This window comes from Atractosteus spatula, chromosome 8, assembly GCF_055471065.1.
Source record: "Atractosteus spatula isolate fAtrSpa1 chromosome 8, fAtrSpa1.hap1, whole genome shotgun sequence".
Lineage (NCBI taxonomy): Eukaryota > Metazoa > Chordata > Actinopteri > Semionotiformes > Lepisosteidae > Atractosteus > Atractosteus spatula.
This window is the reverse complement of record NC_142713.1, coordinates 44,559,090-44,579,595: the sequence shown is the minus strand read 5'-3', so window position 1 is coordinate 44,579,595 and position 20,506 is coordinate 44,559,090.

Here is a 20,506-nt window from a genome sequence, read left to right as displayed (position 1 = left end):
GTTATATTTTTATTTTACTACATTATGTTATAATTTTTTGACTGCACGGTGGTTAGCATTGCAGCCTCACAGCGCTGGGGTCCTGGATTGAATTCTGAGGGTGCTACTGTACAGTATGTGTGCAGAGTTTATATCTTTCCCCTCCCATGGTACAAAGACATAGTGGTAATATGATTGGCTTCTGGAAAAACAATTGGTCCTTGTATGAGTCCTCCTACCTTTTGCTCATTGCTTCAGAATCCCCTGCATCCCTATAGTGGATAATTGGTTAGCAAATAGATGGGTATTATGATTTATTTTTCTTTTAGCTTTATTCACTCACTAATTTTATTTTTGTTTTATTAAATGTGCCGTTATTTATTAACTGCATATTATTTTAACATGCCATAATACAAAGTACATTAACAAAGCCCAAACAAAGACACAAAGAAAGTTAATTTTATTAAGGAAATAGGAATTTAACTATTTTAGGGGAAAAAAAGGAAAAGTTCTAGTACATTCTCCTGCTTCAGAGAGAGCATCTTATTCACTGCAGTGTAGAAATGAGAAAAGTACTGTATTCTCATTAAAAAAAAAAACAAGATTCCTTGAGCATTGAGCAATAAAAGAGTTATAAAATGTCTAAAAGGGCCTTGTGTAATATCACATCATATCATCAGTATCTCCACAGTTTGGCATTTGAAGCTTATCAGACGTTTACAACAGCTCCACAAGGCAGATATGGAAGTGGATTCCTCTGGGTCTGCAGTTGATTGTCACCTGACTAATTGAAATTCCTCTACACCACTGACTGCTGTTAGGCTGAGGAGAGACCAGCTTGCCTGTTTCTCTGTCATTCATGTAAAAAACAAATCTTTAACATTTGAAGGAAATAGAACACACCTCCAAGTATTTAGGACAAGCGTGACACTAAGTGCCACATTTATTAAATAAATATACATTGCCATTAGAAAATTGCAATTTTCTAAGGATGGTATAAATAGTATTATTTATTTGGCAACTGATATATTATTTAAAAACATATTTTTTAATATGGAACATTAATGCTCCAAAATTCAGTGAAGAGGTTTATTTTTGAGATTTTTATTTTTGAGAGGTTTTTATTGAGAGTAGCTTTATAGTTTACTAATTTAATATATTAATGTTACAAATATTTGTTTAATATATTTTTTCGAAAGTTCGAAAGCTGGTCTATATCTCAGAATAAAAGGAATGCACCCTATGCAGGCTCCAGGGTCACAAAAATCCAAAACAGTGAATAAAGGAAATCCATGGTCAGGGTCTAGGGCAAGCAAAAGTCCAAAGCCAGAAGGACAAATCTAGTATCAAGGTGCAGGAACTCAGTCCAAAAGTCAAAGTTGGGAAACAGACCACAAGCCAAAAATAATATAATAATAATAAACTGTATTTTATATAGCACCTTTAAAGGTGACTCTGAAATCCTTGGGGAGAGAGTTCCAGAGATTGGGGGCATAACAGGGGAAGCCCCTGTCACCCGTAGAGTGTAGACGGGCTTGTGGGACAGTTAGGAGACCAGAATTAGAAGAGCAAAGGTTGCGAGGTGGGGAGTAGAGCGATAATAGTTCAGACAGGTACTGAGGTGCCAAGCCATGCAGAGCCTTATAGGTGAGCATGCGGATTTTAAAGTCCACACAGAATTTGACAGGAAACCAGTGCAAGGAATCCAGGATAGGAGTAATGTGATCACTTGCACTAGACCTGGTCAGGATTCTGGCTGCTGATTTTTGGACGTCCTGCAGTTTGTTCAATGTACCTGTAGATTTAGATACCCCAGCAAGTAGAGCAGTACAGTAGTCAACTCGGAAACAAATGTGTTGATCAGCTTTTCAGCCACAGTTAGTGATAACATAGAGCATAGTCTAGCGATATTTCTGAGGTGAAAAAAAGATGTTTTAACAATATGTGGGTCGAATGTTAAGCCAGAATTGAATATCACCCCAGGGTTTTTCAATTTAGACTGAAAGTAGCTTATTAAATACTATATGTTATGCAGGATTATTATATTACATAGCATGGCTTTGATATAATTAAGATGAACTTTCAATCAAACAGTATTTTGCATTGTAAATGTATATGATATTAAGGTTTTTTATTACATAGTTTGATGTTACATGGTGGAGTTTAATGTTGCATTAACATACTACTAGGGAGTGAAAATAAATAATGTAATTCTGTGTGTTTATGACCCAAAATTTATATTGGATTATACTGCAAACTGATGCTGATATTTGGTAACAATTGGTAACAAATTGAGACATTGTAAATACAAACAGGAAATATTTGAACTAAAATGCAATTGAAGATATACTGATAATGAATTAAGCAAATAATTCTACATTATGATAGTTTGAACATGAACATAAGCTAGTTTTAATACTAAAAAACAAAAATAACCTGTTTACTTTTAGTAGATTTTAACCATGAATATTAGTAATCACCATGTCTACAGTATATACTGTAAGTTTTTTGTTTTACCAGGACAAAGTCTATTAGATTCCAGAATATGATTTTACACAATTGAGCTTCATTAGTCTCTAGTTATAAATAGCACAATTCATATCTCTAAGGAAGGTTTAGGTAACACCACAGATGTGTGCAGGAATTCTCCTAAAAGTCATTTGTTATGATCTTTAGGTGCTGTACTCTACAAAAAGTAGAATTTTAACTTTTTTTTGTTGGCCTTAAGATGCTTAGATTAATGAAGAATAGCTGTAACAATAGAATGTTTGTCATGTGCTTGAAAGGGAGATTTGTAGATGAGTTTCTCTGACACCGAACCTTTATAGTCAGTTTGCCTCATTATCTTGTGAAACTCCCACATAATGGTTAAAGTTGGCACAGTTAAGGTAAGGGTCTTGGTAGTACTATAGTTTATGCCTCACTAAGTGAAGTGTAAAGTTGTCTGTGACAATGTGAAATCACAGGAAAGGATTGTGTGAAATTATGATTGTGTTTTGCACCTGTGGTATAAATAGCATTCTTATGCTTGAGAACAAGGCCCCACTTGCCAAGCTATTGGATAATGCTATGATTTTTCATTTTGTCAAATATTGTATACTGTTTTATTGCAGTGTCAAGGCTGTTCATCTTAATATGACTGGGATCTATGTACTTTATTTATAAGCTTGCTTCTTTTCAGTGTTCATTTTTTAGATAGAGAGAAATTACAGTATTCTATAATATAATTATATACTATTATATGATTATATACTGTATCTATTTCTCAGGATTTACAGTTTGTATGGAGGACAGGAAACTTACCGATTAGTATTTATTTATTAGTGATTAGTTTAATCAGTAATGATATTTACTGTTTAATAGTTCAGGTGGGTAGCTGCATCAGCATGCGTTGGCTGCAAAGGAACAAGTAATAGGTTTATTCCATACTGAAAAAAAGAAGAAAGAAAACACAACTTTTCGGCCGTGGAGCCTTCTTCAGGTGTGAGCCTGAAGCCCTCAATACCTGAAGAAGGCTCCACAGCCAAAACGTTGTGTTTTCTTTCTTCTTTTTTTCAGCATGGAATAAACCTATTACTTGTTCCTTTACTGTTTAAAGTTTATCTAAATTAATAAGGTATTTTTGTATAATAAATGTGTTTGGAATAAAACCTGCATAGCCTCTTAATTTTATTAGTGTAATCTTGAGAGTTACATATCTTTATAGTATTTATCATATGCTACATTATAGTACCATATGCCATTGCCCCCTGAACTGTATTGCAGCAGCTTCTCTTCTCCACCACCCCCCTCTTTCTACCTGTACTCTATTTCTTCTGCAACTCTCCCTGGTGAATAACACACCTCTGCTTTGTGAATTGTCAAACCTGCCTCCTGTCTAATCTCTGTCACAGTTCTCCGTTTGTAGCCAATTCACCTCAATATAATTCTTATTTATCATAATGTGTTTAATTTTCATGAACCTTAACTCGTTCCAGCTGTGATGTTAGTTTTAAGATACTGAGTGAACCAATTTGTAATTAAGTACTCAAATGTATTGGACAAGTGGAAACACTTTTAAAGAAAGATCAGATTAAAAGGACTTTATTTTATGTCATGTGGTTACTGCACAATCAAAAAACAACAGTAGAAAAGGGGGTAGATCTACAGTATACTGTATATGTCTTAAATAAATGACGGGAATGACATTAGGAAGATAACGTTTTAACAAAAAATAAGTGTAACATTTACCATTTCAGTTATAATTGTTCCCAGTTTGTTAGATATGATCATGAGTGAATTATAAAAAATTACTAAATGCTTTTGGAACAATGTAATATACTTGTTTAGACTTATAATTAAGTGTGCATACAGTATGAGGGTTTGTCTTTGTTACAGTATGGTTTAATGATACTTCTTCCACAAGAAGGATTCATCCTGCTTATCGGATAGGTACTACAGTACAGTACATCTTTCAGACTACGCCTATTGAGTGGACAGCTTTAAAATGACTTTCTAGCATTTAATCAGTAGGTATACTGCAGTAAAATTCAATATGAAAAGGTTATTCTTTGAATGATCATGTGAAAACTCTCTATCTCTATGGATATGTAAATTTCATGAATACGATATTCAAAATGTAAGCAGTTGATGTTAAATTAATTTGATTTATTTTGCTTCAATTGTTCTTTGCCAGCAATGCACTAATACATACTATAATTTTTTAAATATTACATATCTACCTAACACAAATATAAAATCAATTTTACAGACTATAAAATAGGGAATAAATGATACCAGGGATCAGTATTCCATTGACCTGAAGATTTTAAGTAATTTGGCACTGCAGTCCTACCATGTAATTTCAAAAATAATTTATTTGATAAAATCTCCATAAAAGCATTTTTTTTTCCTGAAGAAGATTGGTGTTCCAAAATCTGACCATCTGGGAAAGGCATTAGTTTCCCATTTGTGAACAGTTCAGATTAATGAATAGCTGCAAGAAAAAAAGCAGAATGATTGCAAAATGTCTTGGATTACACTAAGATATGGTATTAATGGATCAATAACATTAAATTCTGGATAGTATTGGAAATGCAGGTTTCACCTGCACTGTGTTAAACAACCTAAGATGTTTAAGAAAATGTTTATGAAACAAGCAGTTTGTGTTTGGCACAGCCTCCTGTCATCATCACATATCCCTTTTTAAATTAATGTATATTTACACATAATGAATTTAACCATACTAACTGCAGTTTTGTAGGCAGGTAAGAAAAATGTTAAAAAGTGACAGCCCTAATGCCTTTCGCATTCGCTTATTCAGGTGCTCAGTTTCCTGACCAGGAATTGTAGCTGAAAACCCTCCTCTCTCCCCCATCTAGTGGCCATTTGGTATAAATGCATCCTGGGGTTTCATCCCTTGGAAATAGATCCCTCCAATAAACCAAACAGGAATGCTTCAGCTGCCATGAGGCAGCACGCCCAACAGCATCAGCATATCCTAAATGCTCATTCCCACTGCTTGCAGAGCCACAAAACCAAGACATAACTATAGCAATCATCTCCTTTTTCACCTGCATTCATGGCCGGTCATTATTGTATCCCTACATGTACTGTAATAATAAATGGCTTCCATAATACATTTACCAGCCCTTATATAACATAATTCTTTTCATTTTACAAAAGTTTACAATTCCAACAGAGCACTGGGTGATCCAAGCCCTAGATAGTCTGCAGCTCCTTTTCCTATTTCAGAAGTATTTCAGAATATCAGAAATAAATGCTTTGCAAAGGCAAGCACATGCAACTCAGGATCACTGCACAAAGCCTCCTTCAAGCCTCTAAAGCCAGGTTAGACTTAGAGGTCCAAAGAAGCAGCCTTTTTTTTGTTGGTCTGTGAGATAGAGTGCAAGCTCTGCAAAACTGAGTATAAACTGCTGGTGGAATCCAACAAGCCTCATGAAAGTGTGAAGTTACATTTTTATTCAAGCCATAAATCTTAATCTGCTTTTACTTGGGTTTCCCATTAACCCTGCCTTCTTGATATTTTCTAGGCAGTGCAGTAGGTGGATCTTCCAGTCCTCATTAAATATTATTACTTTATCCAGCTAAGCCAATGCATATGGAGGGTGTATATCAGGTCAAATCTGTCAGTAGTTAGAAGGTGACAGATGATCTACCGTATGTAGCTCAAATTGTTATTTTGTACCTGGTATAAACAATTAAAGACAAAAAAAATCACATCACAACAATAACCACTTATCTAATTCAGGGTCACTATGGCCTGGAGTCAACAGGTATCTCAGGAAGCATTGGGTGCAAAGTGAGATACAGGACATCCTGGATGGGATGCCAGTTCATTCTATAAGATACTGTATAAGATCACTTTATTGCCCATATAAAATTTCTTGTATTAGGAATTTTGTCTTTTCACATACTACAACTTGCTCTCCATGAGACACACAGACAGGGAGAGAAGCTTGGGGTCAGAGTGCAGGGTCAGACATTTATATTGCAAATAGTATTCCTCTGCCTGTCACGGGATACGAACCAGCAACCCTCCAGCCACAGGTGCAGATCCTTAGCCACAGAGCCACCACTCTTCCATGTCCTTGGAATGTGGGAGGAAACCGGAAAACCTGGAAAAATGGTGAGAACATACAACCTCTATGCGGTAACACCCTTGGACTCCTTGACTAGGAGATCTCAAGTACTAGAGAGATTTAAGATGGCAAGGAGCTTTTCTTTCTAAATCCAGCTGACAAAAATCATTGCATAATCTCCAATTGCCCACAACTAATAATATTGTCTCCTAGGTACTGAGACAAGCACCTGTTCTATTTTATGTTGAGGGACCCTCTTCTGCTCTCTTGTTTTATTTTTGTAAGCCTTTTGGTTTTTCAAATACTGCACTTTTGAAAGGGGAAGACAATTCTCAGCTCCTCATCTATGACAAGGAAAGTTACTCCATGTTCCTTTTTTGTTGCCTTGACAGTAAAGCCAAATAACAAGGGGAATCTTGGTGAATCACTATGGAAATAGAACAAATTACTACTTCTGCTTTCACAGGGATAAGGTGGTGGTCAAAACAGACATAAAATAGGGTATTAAGCTATCAGGAGCATCATTGTGCACACAGGTGTTTCCTACCTTCAGGTTGGTAATTATTTGTCTTGGATTTTAGATATAAGGAAGAAATGTGACTGAGTTTTTGGTTGGATGGCCAGAGGTGGTTCACCAAACTCTTTTTTAGATTAGCAAGAATTGGTGGACTCTACCATCTCCTTTGCAGCCATGTGTTATTCTGCCAAGGAAGGCCATAACCATCTTTAGACCATTTTCATCTTCAGAATTCAATCCCCTTGAATGACTGACACTATGTAAATTTGTGTTTTAATTCCAAGAAATGTAACAAAATATGTCTGCTTGAGTTTAGAAGTGATGATTTCTCAGTTGTCTAGACAACTCCTGGTTTAGTATTCTCATTCAGGAGATGCCTTGAGCATGTATTATACTTATGGAGTTTCACTGCCTTTTTCCTCTAATCATAAAGTACAGTACATAAAATGCAGAACAGCTATTGTTGTTGAGTCCTGAACAAGTCTAGTAGAACTAATAAACCATATCTTATGAACTGAAGTCTTTTAAGTGTATAAAAAGCCCCATTCAACAATGGAAAGATAAACTTATAAGGAAAAATAATGTTATTTAAAGTAGCTTCACTGCATTACTGCAACAAATTCACAAAAATATATTAGGATTTTTTGTAGTAGGTTTACTGACATTGTATTGAACATATATTAGATAGATAAAATATTTTTGTTCATTAACATTATCATAAACAGGGTTGATTAACAGGAGGTTATCCTGAATGTCATTTAGTATTAGTTTCTGTAGCCTACTGTAGTAGTGGAAACTTTCAACATAATTGGATGGAAGTTCATTTGAAACAGAGAACAGAGAACATTAGCCACTTCTTTACCCAAAAGATTGTGTGAGTATTGAACAATGCTCAGACATGTGATTGATACCTTGACATCCTTCATGAAATAGCTGAATGAGATCTTTGGATCAGTATCCTACAAACTATCAAACTGGCTAATGGCCTCCTTTCATCTGTAACCTTTCTCACTGTATGTCCTTATAGCACATCTCATCTTACAAGGCAATCGTTGTCATGCAAGCACAATGAGGATATGTGTTGCTGTATTAAAATGTTGTCATGTCAGGACCAGCCCACATGAAGTGCAGAGAGTGAAGTATACATGTAATCCTGTGCAGTCTGATTGCTGCTTATCACTAAAAGTTATTTAGTGATTAGACACTCCTGCCGAGAACACCACATTTGGATCTCCCAATTAATTGGTCTGTTGAGCACAAAGTTAGTGTGTCATTCTGTATGTCTATGCCACACTATCAGATGTGCATCAGGGTGGTCTACTGTATACAAAGCCTTGCTACAGAGTGCTCTGCATTAGTGGCAAGACCGCCTGAAGTAACTTAGTCCATCTCCAACATACCAATGATATGAAAACATTGTTCTCTTGAAAAGTGGTGCATATTGGTTGTTTTTCTGTTTTTCTTACTTGATTTGAAGTCAAAGAAGAAATAAAAATAATAACACCTTTTATTTATAGAGTGCATTTCCGAACTCAAGGAAATAAATGGTGATGAAGAAAGAAAAAGAAGAAATACAGTAGAAAGTAAAAGAAAAAAATATAGGCTCAAGTGAAGGGCAATCAGACACACTCCCTAGTAAAAAAGTAACTTACTTTTAAGTTGAAGAAGGGAATTCTATAATGATGGAACAATGACAGAAAAGGCACAATCACCAAAAGCCTGTGTTTTAGTTCTAGGTAAAGTGAGCTGAAGATCAACTTCAACTGAACAGAGCCTATAGAGAGAGTATATACATGAAGTAATTCAGAGTATGATGAGGCCAGATTACTTAAACCCTTCAGTAAACAGATCACATATTGAACTTGTGACTTTGTAGGCAACCAATATATGGATTTAAGTATTGGAGTGATTTGCTGTCTGTGTCGAGCTGCAGAGGTTTGGCCATATTGTAACTTATTGAGAATTTTGTTAAGGAGCACATAGACAAAAGAGTTGCAGAAATCAGGCCTTGATGTTATGAATGTGTGAATCAAGCACTCAGCATTGGACATTGATAGACATTGCCTAAGGCAGGCAATATTCGTAAGGTGAAGAAAAAAGTTTCAAATGGGGATCAAAAGACAGGAGAAGATCAAGTGTATCTCGCAGATTCCTGACTATTGCCGGTTCGTGAATTCCACCATTACTGTGAAGCTCTTTTGCTTTTCCAGCTGATATTTGCTGCCCACCAGTAAAATTTTTGTTTTTGTCAAATTACAAGTTAAATTACCGGCACTCAATCAAATCTCTCACTAATTAATTTGATGTGATTTAGTTCTTATGCAGCACTGGAGATATCTGTACAATATTCTGTAGTTACAATGTTTATATTGTAAATTTCAGCACAGTACAGTCAGTTGAACCACTAATCAGAATGAAAGTATGTAGAAAGTTCCTAAAATGACTAGTTGTCAATATTACTGTCTGATGTGCTTAGACAAAATGTAAGAAAATAAGACGTGAAACTGTGGAGTGAAAAAAAAGAGCAAAAGACAAGGGAGCAACCTACAGTTGAACAGCCATATTTATAACTGGATTCCTCCTTGAAAAACCAAAACCTGACAGGTATTTGAACACTGAAGGGATATGTACTGTATTATTACACTTAGAGGAATGAGCTATACTTTAATATTTGTGATGCTATTCAATTTTCCTTTTGTAAATAATCCAGATAGTATTCGTCCCTCTTGCTCTAAAGAGGTTCAAATACCAGGCATTTTGAGCATGAATTGGCAGCAGAGGAATAAGTAAAGGTCATTTTCATGCCAAAAAGTAGAGATAAAAATTAACATTTCAGGTATTAAGCCTTTTTTTCAGATGTGAGGGAGAGAGTGGAAGGTAGGAAGAATATACAGTAAATCACAGGAGAATAAAGGACAGAACAGGTAAGAAAGAGAGCCAAACAAAACAAACAAAGGGAGATCTGGGAAGGGATGTGAAAATCTTAAACCTTTGAATGAAAAGAAACTAATCTATCACTGCATAGTGTTGTGTCATATAACTGACAGAGTCCTGCTGTCTGTGAAAGAAGAGTCATTCATTTCGTATGCATATGGGAGAGCAGCCTGCACCGGCCAGTCTCTCGGAATGGTTATAAAGTTAGTCCTTTTACAGTATACAGTGTAACAAACAAAGTTGGGCGTAGACAACACATAACGCAATATCCTTAACAAATGTTAACACATAATGTTCTTGAGCTGGGTTAACAGACAAACCAATCTATATATGGTAAGTTTTAGAGCACAGCTTTAGAAAAGAGGATATGTGGCCAACGTTTCATAAGGCGTTGTGCTCATGTTATTCTTAGTCATGCTGAAAAAGTACAAATCCTGTGGTGCTTGCAGGGACACAAGAGTGAACAGTTTAATTCTTTGCTGAGAAGCAAGAAAGATTAAAGAAGAGTAGTTTAACATTTCTTAATTCCCTCAGTCCCCCCTTAGAACATATTGCGACATCACCAATCATGTTCTATAATATGAGGTTTTCGCCTTTATGACTATATTGAACAACCATAACAGAGTTAGTTACCTTAACACATATTGCTTTAAGACATGTTACACAAAGAATAAGAATGACCAGCAAAACTAAACCGATAAAAATATACTGTACAAGGGATCCTCCCCATGCTCTGAATACGGATTATAACCATTTTCACAAGGGTGAACAGCTTAATTTTTTGGCAGCATATCGCATCACAATGCGTCATATCACGTCATATCGCGTCATACTGTATAATACCGCAGTTATGATAATAGTATCCGGAATCACCGTCAGGTGGAGCTAATAAAGCTTAACCTCTCATGTACAGCATTTGAGGTGTTGCCAGAAAATGCCTGGTTTCAAATCCTGGTCACTGCTGAAGGACAATCTTTTTCCAATTAAGAATTTAAGTTGTATACTCTTTAGATTTTTAATAATTTTAAACTGTGTATTATAGCATGTTAATCATTAAACATTAAAAAGTTGGTATATTTTATGAAAGCAAGATTGCTCAGTTGGACAAAAGTACACAACTTACCATCTTTATCATAAATATTTTAATTATAAAGAAATATTTTATGCATCAAAGTCTTTACGGAAGATATTACTAATAGTATTAATAATGAATGACCTTGGATAGGCTGTAAGCATAAAGTATTACTGTGGTCCACTTTCTTTGTAACCGTCTTTGTAAACAAAAATACTTTATTTTTTTATTGACAAAAAGTAACACCACAGCATTTTGTTGATCCGATCATCTATTCGTTTTCAATCATACAAATTAAGTTTTGAGAATCTTTGTTTCACCTTGCCTTTCACATGCTCATAAACAATATTAATTTAGGGACATAAATATATTATGTAAACTGTATATGGCTGGTATTGGTAGTTTAAAGAAAAAATATACACCAGTATTACATAATATGTTTATGTTCCTTTATTAGTATCGTTTATGACCATCAGACGCGTTATGCTCCTTTTCTTTTTATGGTCAGCTACTAAAATTTCCCTTTAGTTGTAAAATTCCATATAAATATTCAATAGTAAGCGGATTAAAACATGCACAGTAAAGTGATTAAATGATTAAATCTTTTCAATACACCACGAGTGCCCCTGTTGGTCATTTTGGCAAGCCAATCACGTACCGCAGTACAACACAGTGACCTGTGGGTAATTGTGTGCGGTACGGGTTTGTACCGTGCATTTTGAATGGTTGCATCTGTATACTATCACTTTCTATCTTGGTTAATCTGGAATGTTTCTATCTGGTTAATTGGTTAATAAGCTGTGCAATGCACCATTTGATCATCTCATGTACCATCCCAGCTTACATCCTATAATACTCCTCCCTAGTCTTCTTCACCTTCATCACCAGAAGGCCAAATAAGAAAGGTCTCCATAGCAACCCCTGGACACAGAAATGTTCCCTGCAAACCAGTTCATACAGTACCAACTCTTATCAGGATGTTGTACTTTCACTATCCACTGCTCCTCTCCATCAGGGTTGTGTTATGTCTCCCTTGACAGTTTAATAAACATATTTCCAACATATTCTGTGGGATACTAGTAGCTAGCAGTGTCAGTATACATGAATATATGGCTTTTCATCTAGTTGTAACCAGAGGTACAAGCTGGGTAGATTCTAAATGATTCTAATAATAAAGTATAGTTACATACAGTATAAGTTATATATATATATTACACATATATTATATTAGTGATAGCTAGGTAACAATAAAATAATCAATATTAATCATTTGAAAATCAAAAGTTAAACTGATACCCATGATCATTAATGGTGATTCTAGTATAAATGGTTAGATTATAAAATTATACAATTAAATTTAATTATTCAGTCCCTTCAACCGAAAGAAGGGGTGTTTTAAGGATGACCTTGGTTTCTGATCTCTTTCTGGAGTAGAAGTCTTGAAATCCTTGTCAAGGGAGACAGAGAGCAAGGTCATTAAAAACCATGGCCAGGAGAGATGAAACAGGGAACTATTAGCTTGGAGAGATCTTTGATCCTCACTTCTGTCACATGTTCCCTGAAACTGTTACTTTCCTTTAATTGTCCCAGATGTGAAATTTGCTTTGTAGGCAGGTAAAAGATATAACACAATACACCACACATTTAACACAACATGCACCCATTAACAAATAAGAAACATACATGTATGATGAGAAAGAAAATAAATATATAAAGTAAAATATACAGTCAATTGTCCAAATTGGTCAGTTGGCCAGTCTTCTTTCTGTCTTGCCAATATACCTGTAAATATTTTTTAATTCTTAGAGTGAGAGGAGCTGTATTTGCTAATATTAAGTAAAGACTAGTACTTTTGAAGGTCATGTACCAGAAGAAGCTACTCTTAGCATTTGTCATCTGTGTAGGTGTGTGGGTATTTGATTTTAGTGGCGTCTTGTTAAATTAAGTAGAAAGAATGTGACATAAAAACACTGAGTATAATATAAAAGTAATAAAAGTGTCTCAATCATTTTTTTGAGAAAATATCCTCTACAAGGTTTTTTCTATTACACTACCTCATGGTTGATGATGTCTAAACTCAATTATGAGAAAATTGTCCAGTGAAACCCTTCATTGTTATGGCCTGTCTGAAACCTAACAGAAATAATGTCCCTTTAAGGTGAATTGTTATTGATATTGATCTCTCCTTTGTAGCACAAGCATGTGGCTCTGCTTATTAATCCCACAAATGAGTAAAATCAGGACCTCAGCTAGGACCTTTGGGCATTTTATTGATTAGGGAAAAGAACTCATAAATGAATCATAAATGTGACATTAACAACAATCATTAAATAAAATATGTAGCCTGGCATCTGAGATAACCATTTCCTTATACCAATCAACTATGAAAACATTTTTTAAATGATGTTTGATTAAAAAAAATGGCAGATTACTTTCTTCAGAAACGAAAGTGTTAAGGAATTAAAAGTCAATGTAGCTGTATTCTCTTCAAGGTATGGAAACTATCACTAGCAACATTGTCATTTGTTAGATTTAGTGTGGAGGTATACAGTAATATTTTGTATCAGTTATTTGTCTTAATATAGTATTATATTTACAGTATTTACAATTGTACTGTATATTAAAAAAAGGAATAACATATCTGTTTATGTTCTGAAACCATAGTCAGACAAAAAGTGCTAGATATTTGTCAAGTCTAGGTATTTGTTCTGTGGCTTTCAATGTATTTGAAATGGATTTATTAGTACTTTTTTTAGTTAAGTGCATTTGGAGGTCAGAGAATGGAGGTGTGACTCCACAGAGTTTCATCACTTGGTCAGTATTCTAAACAAAGAATTCCCTTTAAACTGGCATAACAAAATTATGTTTCCTTTCCCATTCAAATCTCCATTGATTTAGATGACCTTGGTGAAGCACTCATATCTTACAATCTTAGTTTCCAAGCATAGTTACGTGTTCATCGACTAATGTGACCTTGAACACAAGTTACCAGAAGAATGCATTTGTTTTACAAACCTAATTACATCTTTATTGATTGAGTTTGGCTTTGGGTGGGCATTCCTACAGGTAGAAAGACGATTTGAGAAAATAATAGAAGCACACTCAATGCATATATGCAGTATGCATATATATATATATGTTAGAGACAAATGCCAAAGTACCCAGACAGCTGGTGAAGTGCCCAGATGCAGCAGGCAGATGCCGAAGGTACCTTTAATCTAATTTCGGCATTTACCCTGGCAGTTTGCCATGTGCCCACAGCCACCCAGGCAGATGGCATGAAATTATTTCTTTAAAAATTAAACAGATGCAGCACTATACAGTATATTTTGGTCAATATATTTATCATAGAGTGATATTATTTTGTAAAATACTGTACATAATCTAATATATACTGTTTATTATAATTTCTTCTGTGACCTACCATGTTAAGTACATAGAAAGAAATAGACTTTGCATTTTTTAGGTTATACCACAAAGCAAAATACCATGTGTTCTGTGTAAACACATATGGATTGCAAAAAGGCTACCTGACTGTAGTCTGTGTCTTCATAATCAAAATTCCCCTCTGAGACACAATATAAAATAGTGTTTTCCGAGAAGTAAGTCCATTTTAAACCTGCTGGGATTTGATGTGCTTTGCTTAATTTTCCAGAAACCCTTGTTTGGTTTAAATGTCTGATGTTTATTCAATATTTTTTACAAAATTGTGTGAGTGGTGCATAGCTAAAGGTCTACAAATTACTTTATAATCAGCTGTATCATTGAGTTTATAATCCCATCATATTCATTTACACAAGAAGTTTTGGATGACTGAAATTAATTAAAATAGTAAAAAATGCTGTGCAGCTTAGCTAAAACACTTGCTTTTACATAGTTAGGAATATGTGACTAAGTGAAAAAAATACTTTGTACCCTTACTCTTCCTGTGCTTGATCTTTATCAATGTTAGGCAATTTAAAAAATGATTTCTGTAATTCTGGATTCTATGATGAAATTTACCAAGTGGAAACAAAATTTGTTGTCTTAAGCCACTTTTACATAACAGACCAATTCAGTCCCTGAACAGATATTTCTATCACCAGACATCAAACACTCAGATCAAATTGCAGTTCACCAGTGGTCTCCATCCACCTTTGCTATAGGTAGTGTAGCGGCAATGCTTGTTAATAAGACAGAATTAAGTGTTGTTGTGCTTTCCTTAATGAGGCCCCATCTCTCTCTTCATCTCTGTGGCTGCACCATGCTATTTATGTAGGCTGATTTAAAGTGTTTTCTTTTGATAAGGAACAACTCCCAAATGGGGATGCACTTAGCTAAGCCTGGCTATCATGATCAATGGTTATCCCTGGTGTCTATCTGTCTATGGAGTACCAGAGGACATCTGGACTGCATTCCTAGGTGTCAGGAGTAAATGACTCATCACTCACCTTGGTCAACCAATCAGGGACTGGCAGGGTGTGGTAACACCACGTGGATCTCCAATGCCCGCCAAACTCTCAACCAATCATCACACATCTGTGCCTTGGTCAAAAAGGTAACACAAGCTCAGGTCGGGGCTCTCCTTGGCCATTTTCGCGCACCCTCAGAGACAATCACGTGACAAGCGGTGTTGTCTGCACTGGGACTTGGACTTTGTTCTAAGCGTGAAGCCGAGGATCCCGTACGTATTCAGAATTCGGCAACGAGCAACGTGAATGCTCCGCTTGATCAATGGAAGCCTACAGTTGGACCCTCGTCAACAACCTGAATAGCTTATTCAGAAGCAGCGCTGGACCGGGAATAACCAGTTTCCATCCCGTGCAAAAGAGTGACTTGCGAGGACTCACAGTCACACTCTGTGCATAGAGACTTTCTACTAGTCAGCCGGACTACTAGTAGACCCCTGGGAGCAACGACTGCACTGCGAGCCGCAGTTAGATTCCTCCGCCCGTCCTACTCTGAGCTGCACCTCGACTGGTTGGCCGGTAGCTGTCAGCTGGTTTGGTGTTCGTGCCGGGAATTCTAAATCCATACATAGTAGATAAGTAAACCCCATGTCCTACATTGCATCTCGAGAATTTAATTGTTACCTCAACACAAGTTGTTATCAATTTAATTCATGAGTAATGTATTTACTTCCGAGTCTAGTATAACAGTGGGTAATAACACTGATTAGCGATTTGGTATAGCCGAACAGTATATCGAAGTATACTCTCTGTTGTGTATCTCTTTGTGTTTGCATCTCTTCGAGATTATATACCTTGTATTTTGATAAACCTCACAGTAAGGTCTGCTGCCTGTATCCAGGCAAACTGATATATGTTTGATGCACAATTTATGTTTAATAAATGTATCCCATGTATTGAATCAGTGTGTATGCATTGTTAGTTGTTCTGACGATTGACTGTCTAAAAGCCATAACGAATCACCTCGTGATTACTGCTACAATTAATAATTGGCTCAGTAAAATCACAAAACTCCTACAGTCTTCAGCATACTGCACTACTTGTATATATTACATACACCATGGACACATATCAGCTCTATTCATATTGAGTTTTATTCAATTTCTATTACATCCATTATTATGTAACTTATTTTATGTAACCTTAATTTTTGTGATTGTAACCATAATTGTGTGATTTTTGTGTTTTTGTGCTTTTGTGATTCTTGTGATTTTTGTGAGCTAGCAGAAAAGACATTTCATTGCCAGCAACTACTGCTGCACGCTGTATTGTTGTGCATTTAATAAATAAACTTTGATTTGATTTGTTACAAAGGGGAGTGAATAATTTTGATAAACACTGTATGTGGCTAATATGTGTGATGTGTGTTTTTTTTACCCTAATGTGTGCACAAGGGTCATTTTCTTATCAGTTTCTGGCTGGATTGTTAATTGCTGAATATTTCACAATTTACAAAGTATTGATATTTAATAAATTGAAGAAAATAATATTTGAGCTGTAGTACTGCATTTATCATTAAAAAAAATAACCATCTTCTTGGGTGGTTTAGGGCATGTAATGAACTACCAGGGTAATTGCCAAATCACATCAAATTAAATGAGGAAGAGGAAACTTCAACTTCTGTCTACAGTAGTGAATTTAGCACTTTATGAAAGACGTGTGCATTTTGGCAACAGCCTGAGTCTGTCACATAAGTGAAGACAATGAAAAAGGTGTTATAGCACTTAAGTCTGAGAAGTTTGGCTATACTAATTATCTTACTTTTTGCACAACTGGGTCTTGCCACTAATAGATTACAAATTATAACAAGTATGTTTTGGGCTGTGATGTCTGCTGAGTCTCTACAAATATTGAGGTTTTTGTACTGTAACCAGACAAAGGTTTATCCCACACTGAATAGAAAAGAGACACAACGTTTCGACTGCCTTCTTCAGGTGTGAGAGAGAGAGGGAAACCAGCAGTTAATGAAGCACAGGAGAATAAAAGACAGGGTAGTTGAGAGGAAGCGGGGAGCACTCTAGGAGAACTGGAAGTTTTGTGAAGTCAAAACCTGCAAATAAATAGAGATGATTCAAAGGAGACAAGTCTCTCATTAAGGGAAGGGGGGGTGATCCTAGTTTCAGGATAGTTTGGGTTTCAGATGTCTTTCTGTAATAGGGGTGCTGAAACTCCTCTGTGAAGATGGAATGGAGAGATCAGTATTATCATGGCCTTTAGAGGTGAAATCGGAAACTATGGGTTTGGAGATATCTTTGATCCTCTCAGCCTTGACATGTTCCCTGAAACAGTCAATTTCCTGTCTCACTCACGTAAATAGCTGGGCATTTTCTGCAAGAAATGCAGTAAATAAGGTTGCTGGAAATACACAGTGTTATTTAGGCGATCCATAATTGTCCAGAGGGGCTTTGAATGTGTTTGGATGTATATTTACAGGTGATGCGATGAGTTCTGTTGCAAGGGAAAGTGCCCAGTGTAGATGATTGCTATGGGCGGTCAAGGAAGCCGTAAACAAGAAGGTTATGCGGATTAGGTGGTCAGAAATATGAGATGTTGGGGCAGTCAGAAAAGAGGGTACCAGTGGATGGATCATCCTGTAAGATGGAAGTTGAAGTTGTTGTTAATGGTCCTTGGATTAAAAAGGGTGTAAGGGTGAACTCCATATCTCAAACTTTCCATTCATTTATTACTTCAAAACAGTTGATTCTAAAATTCCTATTCCCTCTATCAAGTTTACTCATCTTGGAAAGCCATCTCTTTCACTCAGACAAACTGCCCGTCACATGACTGTCCGAGATGAGTCTGAGAATGTCCTGAATAGAGAAAATTCTATCAGACAGAAAAAACACCTTAAATCTGAACCATGGAATGGCGTTTCTGTGGTGCTGAGGCATAGAGAGACTGGCGGGGGGGAAAGCAAACTTAATTCCTGTATTATTAATAAGCATTGCTGCTACACTCTTTAGCGAGTTACTACCTCATTAAGAATTAAGGTATTGACAAAAGGGAAATTAAGGTAAAAGGAATACATGGAAAGACTAGATTACTGACCTTATACAAGTTGGGAAATTAGGTACAGTCCCAGTTTGGTCACCCCTGTAGAAAAGGGGGTTAATGGGTGAGGAGCGCTTCACTTTTTTTTTACATTTTTAATGGTTTGCTTTAATATGGTGTTTTTAAATTGTTTTTTGTAATGTCATCGTAGGAAGATACCTGATTGGTCTAATTTGTTTTACATTATGGATGATACTTTGCCTGTTTTTAATACTGTTGCCAGGTTGCCTTAGGCATTATGCCCTAAACAACAAAGGCCATGATCCTCATATCACCTATACCCATGAGTACCTGCTCTCCTTTAGCTTTTACTGTATGCTGACTTATTGGACCTGGAGTTGAACTGAAGAGGATACCACAAAAAACTCAAGAAAAGAGAATCAAGAAGTGAAATTCAAAACAGAATTCAAAAGCACACATCCACATCCACTCCCCAAGGATCAGAAACATGGGCAGCAAAATTATTGGTCACAAACAGAACCAGTTGAAGTACTTTTATACAAAGTTTGCAGGAAAATTGTTTGTTATTAATATTGCATTGATTGCAAACTTCCAATGCATGTTTTATGTAGTTTGTATTATATTGTTTTTATTGTTGTTTCAGTGAGGCCAAAGGCAAATTTTCATTGTATGTGGACAATAAACTAGATTGTGATTGTGATTCTAATGTATATAGGTCTTCTAATGTGACTCTACCACATGAGGGGTACCAGCCACACTCTGTGATTATGTATTATCAATAAGCTATTGTGTAATTTGAAACCGTTATTATTACCTGGCTGTTAAATGCCCAATGGTCAATATTCTGCTGTTATTAGATTTTGCATCCAGTCCACTCTGTATCTCTTCATTATAGCAGAAGAATGGAACTAACCATATAATAGTCAATCTTAATCTTCTATCTAAACAAATGTCCGTAAGTAAAAACCTTATTTGAAAAAAGCACATGCGAATCAGCCCCAAAATACATCATGACACAGCTATTTCATGTCTAATGAAAATATGTTCATTCATTATCACTCAGTTATATTTACAATACTGCAGTATTAATTATGTATTCAGAAATTCAATTCTCCCCCAAAAAGTATACAGTAGTTCAAACAGAATTTTAATGTGAATCATTCTTTTTCACATTTCATTTTATTACAATAATTGTCATGAAAATTGATTTATTACTTATTTTAAACACATTATAAAGCAGAAAACACATATGATTTACTAAACGTTTGTTTAAAAAATGTGATTGTGCAAAAGCATTCTTCACGTTAATGTTTTTAAGTAGGATGTTTTCAAGGATGATTATTATTAATATATTTTGAAACAAATCTACTGTTTTGAAATTGTTAGAATCTGTATAAATGATATTTAACATTAAACATTTTTAATATTTTAATATTTAATATTGCATTGTTTCATTTTTAAACAATCTCTTCATGGAAAACAATTTTTGTGTGTACAGTATGTACATGTTTCAGTTCAGCCAGTCACTCAGATCCATTGTGTTGTTGTCAAATACAGTATCATTCCAAAGTTAATTTTCTGTAGATATATAGGGGAACAAATTTGGAAAAAAGTTCATATTTTATTTAAAAAACAAGTATTTGCCCTAGTTCAGGTGGGTATTATTAAAAAACAACTATTTTCCCTATGTTGACAAGTAACAAAGTAACTCAAACCATTTTTTCACAGTATCAATAACTGGATAATTTCATTATTACAACTGAATTGTAACTTGACATCTTTTTCATGACTGTAAAAAAAAGTCTTATGAGATATCAGAGCAGCGCAAATAATACAAAACTGTGAACATGTGAAACAGAAGAGTGAAAAACACAGTGACTTTCATTGATAAAATTTATTATTAGCTTGACTGGTGTTACTTTAGTACTTTTATATTACCAAATTAGTCTTCCAAAGATATTAT